This window comes from Trachypithecus francoisi, unplaced genomic scaffold (genome assembly GCF_009764315.1).
Source record: "Trachypithecus francoisi isolate TF-2019V2 unplaced genomic scaffold, Tfra_2.0 Lachesis_group15, whole genome shotgun sequence".
NCBI classification, from domain to species: domain Eukaryota; kingdom Metazoa; phylum Chordata; class Mammalia; order Primates; family Cercopithecidae; genus Trachypithecus; species Trachypithecus francoisi.
Window position 1 is genome coordinate 77,210,655 of NW_022681460.1, and position 10,621 is coordinate 77,221,275.

The following is a 10,621-nucleotide window of genomic DNA, read 5'->3' on the forward strand; positions in this document are numbered from 1 at the left end:
TTATAAACTGTAACAGGAAGAAATCCTCTTTCAAAAAAAGTTTAAAACATTAGGGATTTTGGAAGTGGAAATAAAATGTACACTTAATCAAGAGGAGTACAACTCGTGTTTAAGCTCCTATCAGAATTCTTCTTCATGTTTATAAAATATGGTTAATCACCTTACCCCAAATGTTAATAGTGCCCTGTTGGAAAACACTGACCGTGACACAGAGATTTTTCTTTCCTTTTCTTTCTTCTCTTTTCTTCTTGTTTTCTTCTATATCCCACTTTCCTTTAGCAGCAACACATAAAACATCTCTTTCCTAGAATTACAGAAGCCACATGAAATTCCATAATCTTATTTGCTGGTCTAATTTTTATAGCATTCCACCTAAATCCTCTTATTAATTATTTTTGTTGTTGCTGCTATTGTTGCAGTGATTTCTTTGTTTTTTTGAGTTTTTGTTTTGTTTTGTTCTTTGGTTGGCAGAAAAATGAGAGAGAAAAATGTTGAATGACACAAAATATAATTCCTTTTTTGTCAAAGAAGCTGCCAGTATCCCCCACCCATTTTCCCTTAGTCCATGAGACAAATAGTTCTTTCTTTTTTTCTTAAAAAGAATCATAGATCCAAGGACATTATTATGACAAAGTTACAATGTGGATTTTCTTCTATGTGATACTTCTTGCTGTTTATTCTTGTGCAAAATAATGTGTATTTTACTTAGAAAGTAAGTAGTTGTGGATTTTGAATACTCACATGTTAAATGCTGTAATTTATGTATAAAATTTAAATGTTGAAATTCTACAGTTATATTAAAATAAAGTCTAATATTAATGGCAAGGGGTCTCAGAAAATAAAACTCTAGAAACAAAAAGACTCTGCAACCACCAACAGTATTTATCCAGGAAAAGCTGCACAGGCACTTGATCTCAGGCCTCACATAGTGGTTTTATTCCAAAGGAAACACCAGATTACCAAAACTTGCAGTCAGTCCAGGAACAATTCAGAGACACAGTGATTTTCTGCTAAACCTAGAAGTTAAGCCTCAGAAGACTATGGCTTGGCTCAAAGTTATTTCTTAGCCATGGAAACGTTTTAGAGTTTGTTCGTTTATTCATGCATGCAAGGCTCTAAGAGAGCATTTACAATGCATTCAGCAGAGAGGAAAAAGAACCAGTCACTGCTCCCAGGAGATCAAGCTGATGGGAGATCCCATCCTAGCCTTTCTCATCATCTTTTCTGCCTCAGCTTTCCAAAGACTTGGCAGGTGTCTGACTGGAATCTGTTGTTCTTTATTTCTATCAGTTGTGTTTATGAGCATATACAAACCTTAGATAGCTATGATTGAACCTCATTTTCCAAGACTAACACCATTTTTTAGTACCCACATTTACATTTTCTCTCACTCTCATTCTAAATTACAGATGCAGTATCTGCATCTCACCGGCCAGAGTTTTGCTTGCCCCAACACTTAGCAAGAAGCTGAGTGCATCCAGGGATCCCCACAATCCCAGAACATTCTAAAAATATTGCAGGATGAGAAAAACTTGTCAGCAACTGAGGGAGGAAATTGTTCAACTTCCACCAAGCATCAGGCTGAGGTGGAATGAGTGGAGACACATGATCAATTAATAAAAAAGAAAATGAGCAAGAGGATTAAGAAATAATGATTGAACACATCACCACTGCTTTGATGGAGAAAGATCAAATACAACGGGCAACCTGACAAGCAAACAGGAAATACTGTGGCGAGTCGCCTGCTCCCCCAAGGCTGAGTGGGCCTCTGTTGCATCAGGGGAAGCAGAGTCAAATCGTGATTTCAGGTTTTCCCAATGTTGCTTTGCACACACACCAACCTCACAACTACCCCACCCTTGTCAACAAATGAGGCATGTCACCCCATTTTCTATTTATATTATGCTGGTTTGTATGTTCTTTCTTAAAATGTGTAGCACTCCTATTCTGTAAACATTTATTCCCCGACCTGTGTGTTTTATCCTACGTCCATACTGAGAATGATCTTCTGGCCAGGTATCTTGCATGGTCTCAACTTGCTTCATAACCTTTCTTAATGCTTAGCAAACCAAAACGACTCAGTAGACGTTGTTGATCAACAAGTAACTGTTTACAGAAAGGAAGAGCGGGCCACACTGTGTATTGCGAGTTAATAACGTGTTCCCAGGCATTGCTCATTGCAGCTGCTCCCTTTAGAAGCAAGAATTCCTGAGCAATGACTGAGCAGGCCCTATGGGTGTTCCAGCCAATGGCTGCGTCTCTGGAAGGGATGCCCGACCTTGCCTTGCAATCCGGCCGGTTCCCATTGGCTGGGCATTCCAGCTAGCCAGGATTTCTTCTTCCTCAGAATAGATTTGCTCTTGTTGATCTACACCTGGAATTTTTTCCCTAATTTAAAACATAGTCATTCTCCATGATATGCTGCCTGTGAAGCACTTCTGTGAGTTTTTCAGGTCTCAAGTGACTAATACTTTTCTCAGCACCTATAATCAGCAATGGTCTGTACTTAACATCTTAACTTATTTACTTTCCATCTGTATTTTTCCTTGTTTTCTTTGTCCTTGTCTTCTTCATTTTCTTTCTCTTTTTTTTTTTTTTTTTTGAGACAGAGTCTCACTCTGTTGACCAGGTTTGAGCGCAATGGTGCAATCTCGACTCACTGCAACCTCTGCCTCCCGGGTTCAAGCCATTCTCCTGCCTCAGCCTCTCAAGTAGCTGGGACTACAGGCACGTGCCAACACACCGGGGTAATTATTGTATTTTTACTAGAGATGGGGTTTCGCCATGTTGGCCAGGCTGGTCTCAAACTCCTGACCTCAGTTAATCCACCTGCCTCGGCCTCCCAAAGTGCTGGAATTACAAGCGTAAGCCACTGTGCCTGGCGTTACTTCCTATCTAGACTCTAAGTACCTTGGGAGCTCATTGCCTTGCAGCATAGCATTACGTTTATACGGGATCAACAAATGATTCGTGGAATGGGTGACTCCTCAGTGAACCAGAAACTGGGTAATATTCAGGTGCACCCACAGTTGTGTGCACTAGCCATGCATATGCACATAGTATCATCATGTGCTAGTTACTTAGTGTGTTATCTCATTTAATACTGACAACAACCCAATGAGGTAGTTAGCATTCCCATTTCCGTTTAATTAATGAGAGAAATTTAGAGAAGCTACCTATTTTGCCCAGATTCACTGCGTTAGAGACAGTGATAACCTATACACTTTATTGCTTTTTAACTCTGGTCCATATCTCCTGTCCCACAGATGTAATCAAAACAATGTAACAGCTAATGCTCTTTAAAAAAAAAAAAAAAAACTCTTGATAAAAGAATAACCTGTCTCTCCCATCCACCCTTCCAGTAGTCTTCCTCACCACCTGCCGAGGCTTTCCCTTTCTCCATTGCAGTATTGAATGTTCCCAATATACGGGCATCACCCAGTATGCTAGGTCTAAGCCAGGAAATGTTGCTGCGAGTAATAACAGGATCAACTTCTCAGTGGTGTTAGTGTGAATACGACAACACACTGTATTTTCCAGCAAATGTGTCATCCTTCCACTCATTGACACGAGGACTTGTTCTTCCTGCCTGAGTCAGTCACAATCCCAGCATTTGAACGGATGTGTTGTGAGCCTCCTGTGAAGAAAAAATATCAACATAAACAATACCCAATAGTGAGAACTATAAGGTTTTCAGACTCTCGACGACGGGGATTAGATTGCTTGATTCTGAAGCTTCTGAGACGTAGATGCCACAAAGAGTGTGACACTTGCCAATTGACAGCCGAAAGACACCAAGGCTGAGGGAAGTTAAGTGATTTACACAAGGTGAATAAGTCAGTAAGTGGCAGAGCCTTTCCTAGAACCAGGTTTTTTCGTGTGTCTGTTTGTTTTTTGAGTCTTGCTCTGTTGCCCAGGCTGCAGTGCAGGGGACTGATCTCTGCTCACTGCAACCTCTGCCTACCAAGTTCAAATGATTCTCCTGCCTCAGCCTCCCAAGTAGCTGGGATTACAGGCATGCATCACCATGTCCGGGTAATTTTTGTATTTTTAGTAGAGATGGGGTTTCACCATGTTGGCCAGGCTGGTCTTGAACTCCTGACCTCAAGTTATCTGCCTGCCCCAGCCTCCCAAAGTGCTAGGATTACAGGCGTGAGCTACCACGTCCAGCCCAGTGTTTTGTTGTTGTTGTTGTTGTTATTTAATTTTTATTTATTTATTTATGAGACAGGTTCTCACTTTGTCACTCAGGCTGCAGTGCAGTGGCACAATCCCAGCTCACTGCAGCCTCAAACTCCCCAGGCTCAAGTGATCCTCCCACCTCAGTCTCCTGAGTAGCTGGGACTATAGGCATGTGCCACCACACCCAGCTAATTTTTTATTTTTTGTGAAGATGGTGTCTCACTATGTTGCCCAGACTGGTCTCGAACTCCTGGGATCAAGTAATCCACCTACCTCCGCCTCCCAAAGTGCGGGATTACAGGCGTGAGCCACCACGAGTGGCCTATGTTTTTCAAATTGTCATCTTTCCCCCACATGTCTGGAGAGGAAGAGTCGAATGAAACAAGACTATTCACATGACAGGGCCTGGACAAGGGTAAATGTGCACAAGAAGCTAAGAGCTCTCAGGAGTGTGAAGAGAAGCCCCCTTTAGCAAGAGAAGGAGGATCCTAACACAACCCAGGACAGGAGACAGGGAGGGAGGGCAGTAGAGTGGGCACCTGCAACTTGGAACTTGGCAGGAGAGACTGTTCTCCAATGTACTTGTTCAGGAAGCAAATGTATTTGAAATGCTGAGGACTCCACATATATTCTGTTAATAATTTACCAACTGAAACCATTAATGATGTTGACAAAAGCTTTTCCATTTACTATGGGTGTCTGTGGGTGATTTGAAACCACTCATTACCTTTATAAGCTCCTGGGTTAGTTCTGGGTGTCCCGGCTAATTGGCAACAGTGAGAGGCACCTTGGACCAGCAGTGGATAGGGTTTTGGTTTGAACATGAGACTACCCTGATTCGACATGCAGACGTTTTGTCACGAATTCACGGAGGGACTATTGGTCCAGGCCTCTGTAGGCAAATTATATTTGCCAATAGATGACATTTATAGTGTAACTGGATATCCCTGGATGAGAAGCTAAATATGAAAAAGTAAATATGTATTCCCAGAAGAAGCCCATCAAGATGTCACCAGAGTTGAACACGCAATGGAAGCAAGAAAGTAGAACATTTGTATAATCAAATAATGTTATTCTTTCAGAGCCTTCGAAGATGCAGGGACCAAAGTTCCTGAAGTGAAAGGAACAAACTGCTCTCACCGAGCATGATAAATGAATTCTCTCAAGCTATGATTCGTAAATAAGGCCCAAGCAGTACAGTACTTGCTATTTTAAAGTTCTGGATTCTTGTTCCATTTCTGCCACCCCCAGGCTCCTTGGATAAGTGTATCAGTTAGGATGCATTTTGGCTACAAATCACAGAAAAATGCAACTAAAGTAGTTTAAACAATGAGAGCACTTATCATTTTTTATGGCCTGAGGGTCAGAGTTATGAAAGTTCCAGGACAATTAGGTTGGCAGCTCCATGACCTGTGACCATCTTTCTAGTCTGTCACACCTCATGGACAGGTAATCCTCATAGGCTAGCTTCCTCCATGGCCCTAAGACAGTTACTGGAATGTCCACGCCACACAGAGATACTGAGGTCCCGAGGTGGGAAGGGAATGTCCACTAGGTGTGTCTCTTTGGAAAGTGAAGGAAACTTTCCAAAAAGCTTGGTCAGACCATATTACACACCAAAGCATAAACCCAACCATTTAGCACGGCAGATAGATAGTATCTCCATAATTGACTTGCCTACTCAAGATGCAGCCCTCTGCCCCTGCCCCAAGGCTGAGGAGGGAGCCTAGCCTGCCTTCAGGCACATGGGCACTCAGAGGAGGGTAAACAAAATTAGAGGAAAACAGGAGAGATCAATTTTGCAGGCAACGGGGTGATCTGCCACATCAAGCAACGTACCACCTTCTTTATGGCTCGTCTCGTTATGTCATTGGGTAAAAACTAGACTAGAGTTGCCCTCTAAGATTCCTCCTCCTGCTAAAGGTCCACAATTCAAAGATGAAGATGACAATATTACCCCCCATTTAATGGGAGAATCAACACTATTTAATGAAATAATAGAATTTTCCCAGAAAATAGAAGAGATTAGAAGGAATTCATATACAATATGTCAAATGAATTACCTCACTCTTAAAGTCCAGAATGAGGTATATTATCCATTAATCTCTACATTTCTGTAAGATAAACAAGGCTATACTATCAGGAGAGGTAAACTGAGGCAGAGAGAAGCATAGTGAGTAGCCCACAGTCACATCACTATCCCACCTATCCTCCTGCAAGAGTTCAAAGGAGGGGAGCTCTGACTTTGCCCAAATCATTAAGTCACAGGTGGGAAAAGTCATGCCTATAGCAGCAGCCTCCGGCTCACCCACATAGGGTACAATAATGATCTGTTCAGGCTTAGGGAGAAAACACTGGAATTTCTTTTTTTCTGTTTTTTTTTATTTTTTATTTTTTATTTTTATTTTTGAGACAGAGTCTCACTGTGTCACCCAGGCTGGAGTGCAGTGGCATGATCTCGGCTCACTGCAAGCTCCGCCTCCCAGGTTCACGCCATTCTCCTGCCTCAGCCTCCTGAGTAGCTGGGACTTCAGGTGCCTGCCACCACACCCGGCTAATTTTTTTCTGTTTCTAGTAGCGACGGGGTTTCACCATGTTGGCCAAGATGGTCTCGATGTCTTGACCTCGTGATCCGCCCACCTCAGCCTCCCAAAGTGCTGGGATTAGAGGAATGAGCCACCACGCCTGGCCTGGAATTTCTATTTCTGTTTTTATATCATCTTCTCTTAATTTAGATTATATATATATAATGTTTTATAATGTACATGATATATTAGCACAGAAGTGCATCCAATAATTGATGACTATATAGAAGGAGAAGATGTGGGCTGATAAATTTTTTACTTACAGGATGCACAGTTAAAAACTTTCCAGATAACTAGTGTAGATCACACTAGCATTTTGATGGTTTCAGTTCCACAGAACTGAAAGGGAAAAAAATACTTGCAGAAACTGGACCAACTGCATTTGTGAATGCTCCACACTGATAAAGTAAGGTAGCACCAAATCTGGATTTAGAATACTGTATTTGCAGCCAAACACATTATCAGCTTGTTTTTATTTGTTGATCCTTTCAAAGGCTCTTATATCTGTTTACCAGGAGACCACTTCTATCATTGTTTTCCTCTCCTCACTCCCCTCCCTTTTTCAAAGAATCTCCTATTTTGAGAAGTGTTAGGCTTGGCCTATCTGGTGCAACATAAATGTAGCTTACTAGGGCAGTCAGGAAGTCAGAACAGCTTTGTGGGTTCCCACAGTTTGTTTGCTCATTCGATTAACAATCCTGCATCTACTAAGTGCTAGACATGAGGCTGCAAAGATATTCCAAGACTCCTGGAGTCCAGTGTCAAGAAGGAGGACTCCCCAGTTGAAAGAGGCTGAGAAAGTGGTACACTAGCTGGCTACAAAGAAAGAAGAGAAAAGCAGCCCATTGAGCGGGGTGCCAGGAAGTCAGAACTGGATAGGAGTGGGTATCAGGAAACCTCTCTAGGAAGAAATGGCTCTTAACCCTTTACTGAGAGGAGCAGTCCAAGTGCCACTTTTCTTTCATCAGAAGAAAAATACAATGGCAGGGCACTGCACTCTCACCTGAGCAAGCAGATGCAGCTTGGAGAGAGAAGAGGAGTTTCTTTCTTCCTTTCAGTGTACCTTATCTCTGTCTCCTTCCAGTTTTGCATGGCTCTGAAGGTGTGGCCTGGGTGTGTATCTTACACTCAGCAGACTGCAGCTTTCCTGGGACACAAGAGCTGCATTGCCTAGCCCAGCCCAGTGCACCTAAGGACACCCAGAACACGCAGCTCCCACCAGTGCCCAAGTGCTTAAAGGCAAATGTGTCTCGGGGGCCTTTGCAGAAAAGAAAATCAAACAGCAATGATTTTGACAGATGTGAGGCTAGGAGAGTGAGTTGAGAAACAACTGAATTTCATTCTGTTTAATCCCATGTATACGTCACTTAGGGGTTAAAAAAAGGCTGATTCAATGAGTTTAATCGCAAAATCTGCTGTAAGCAAATTGTAACCTAACCTTCAAATTCATTCCAATGAGCCCACATTTTTAAACTGTATACTGGAAGAAAGACTAAACTTTTTCCTCAGAAAATGTTTTTCTTCCACCCTCTCCCCTTCTTCCACACTCCTTTCTTTCCAGGGCTTAGTTCAATAGTGGCTTCAAATCAGGCTTCCTGCTTTAATTCAAAGTGTTCCGGGTGGTGTAGAAAAAAATATCTATGTCATGATTCAGCATAAGGGCTCTTGAAGCCACTGTTTTTGCTACTTTCAGAAGAAACATGGCAGGATTGCCTAATTGTTCCTTCCTGAAACATGGAAGAGAGGCATGCAGGAACTCAGAGTCAGAAAAGCAAGATTAGAGTTTTGTCAAAAACAGAGAAGATACTTTTTGTAAGAAAAACAAGGGTTTTACCATCAAAATAGGAAATCCATCAAAGGACATGGTGCTTAGTGCCTGTTAGTTAAAACAGTACGGGAGGGGATAGAGTGGGGGAGAAGTTAATCTATATCCAGAATTCTTTAATTAGGTGGTTAAGAAACAAAGCAAAACAAAACCAAGCAGAAAAATAAAAAATAAAAAACAGCCCTTACAGCCAACTCTTGCATGTTGTTCAAGTTGAGCAAGGAAACTGGAATTTGAACTTAAGGTGCAGGGATCAGCATAACAATGATCACAAAGTATGAGGGCAACAACCAGGGAACATTCTAGAATCTTCCCTCACTGCTGGAGTAATACACATTAACACCTTTATCTTTTCCAATAGCGAGGTGAATTTTTTAAAAATAAATGTAAAAAAATTTTAAGACAAACGCTCATGCATTTTTGTCTCAATTTACAAAGGTTTCACCCAAAATGCAGTCATTACTAAAGTCTAGATTCAGTCCCTCTGAATGGAAAGTCCTTATTCCTTTTTATTCATGCTACCCTTCATTCTCATACCAAATATGTGTCAAACCCTGCTTTAAAAAGACAAGGTTCAGGCCAGGCACTATGGCTCATGCCTGTAATCCCAGCACTTTGGGAGGCTGAGGTGGACGGATCACAAGGTCAGGAGTTCAAGACCAGCCTGACCAATATGGTGAAACCCCGTCTCTAGTAAAAATACAAAAATTAGCCGGGCATGGTGGCGAGCACCTGTAGTCCCAGCTACTCGGGAGGCTGAGGCAGGAGAATCACTTGAACCCAAGAAGGGGAGGTTGCCATGAGCCGAGATCATGCCACTGCATTCCAGCCTGGGCGACAGAGTGAGACTCCATCCCCCCCCCAAAAAAAGACAAGATTAAATGCAAGGAAACTGCAATTTCATTGATAATTTTAAAGAGTAAGAGGGGAAAAAGTCTATCTTGGGTAACACAGAAGCAATAGTCATGGAAAGGTAGCTGTCTGAAGGTTCATAACTTTAATGTAGACATTTCGGTTCCAATCATGTCTCTCTCTCAAAGTACATTTTAATTTGTAGTTGAAATTCTCTGTAATTTATTTACCTGGTTGATTAAAAATCTCTGTCTCTTTTTTTAATCTAAGGCAGACATGGTGTTGACTGCATTTCTGAGTAGATTCCATCTCAAGAACCATCACTGAGAGACACGCAGAGGCAACAATTCAAAGGGGTCCATGTCCAAGAGGCTGAGGTTCCAGTTAGGTGCCATTTAAAGTACTAAGTTTTAAAGATTAAATAAGACCATATATGTTGTTCTTCATTGACCTTTCATTCCTTTTTGTAACTGTAGCCAGAAAATCTGAGGCTGAGGTAAAAATAAGAGGAGGATGGGTTGACTATGTTTTATGGTAAATGTGTTTCCAATTTTATACATTTTTCCAAAGCTATGTCTTTAAGGTGGATGTCAGTTTACAGAAATAACAAATAAATAGTCACAATCTCAGATTCTAATCAAATATTTGCCTTCCATTATAAATTCTTTTTGGCTGGTGCCCGCTTTTTAAAATTATTTCTCTGTTTATTTCTTTGAAACTATAAATATAATGGAAGTGGAAATACATAATTTCAAAATTCTGGACAATTTCTTTCTTCCTGTTTCTCTTTTAGGTCAGTCTTCCACTTTCTCTCACTATTGTCGCTGAAAAAGAGTCACTTACTTATAAGGTAAATGACCAAAAAAAATAAGACTTTTAAAAATGCCAGTGCCCAGAAATGAGAAATGTTGATGAAATTTAGAAAATAATTTCCTAAATTATAATTTTCTGGGCAACTGTCGTAGCTGATTTCTCCAGGGTGTAGCTCTCCAGCTCTGACTGCTGACCTTGTTTTAGCAAAATGCACATCAGTGTCACACTGAGTCTTTGTGGCCAGGTCACCTGACATGTCTGATTTAAACAAAATGGGCAGGGACTCTGAAGTTCTAGGCAATATGTGAGTCATAACAAACACATTCTACTTTGTCTTTTGTTCAGCTCGTCATTTCCATTGCAG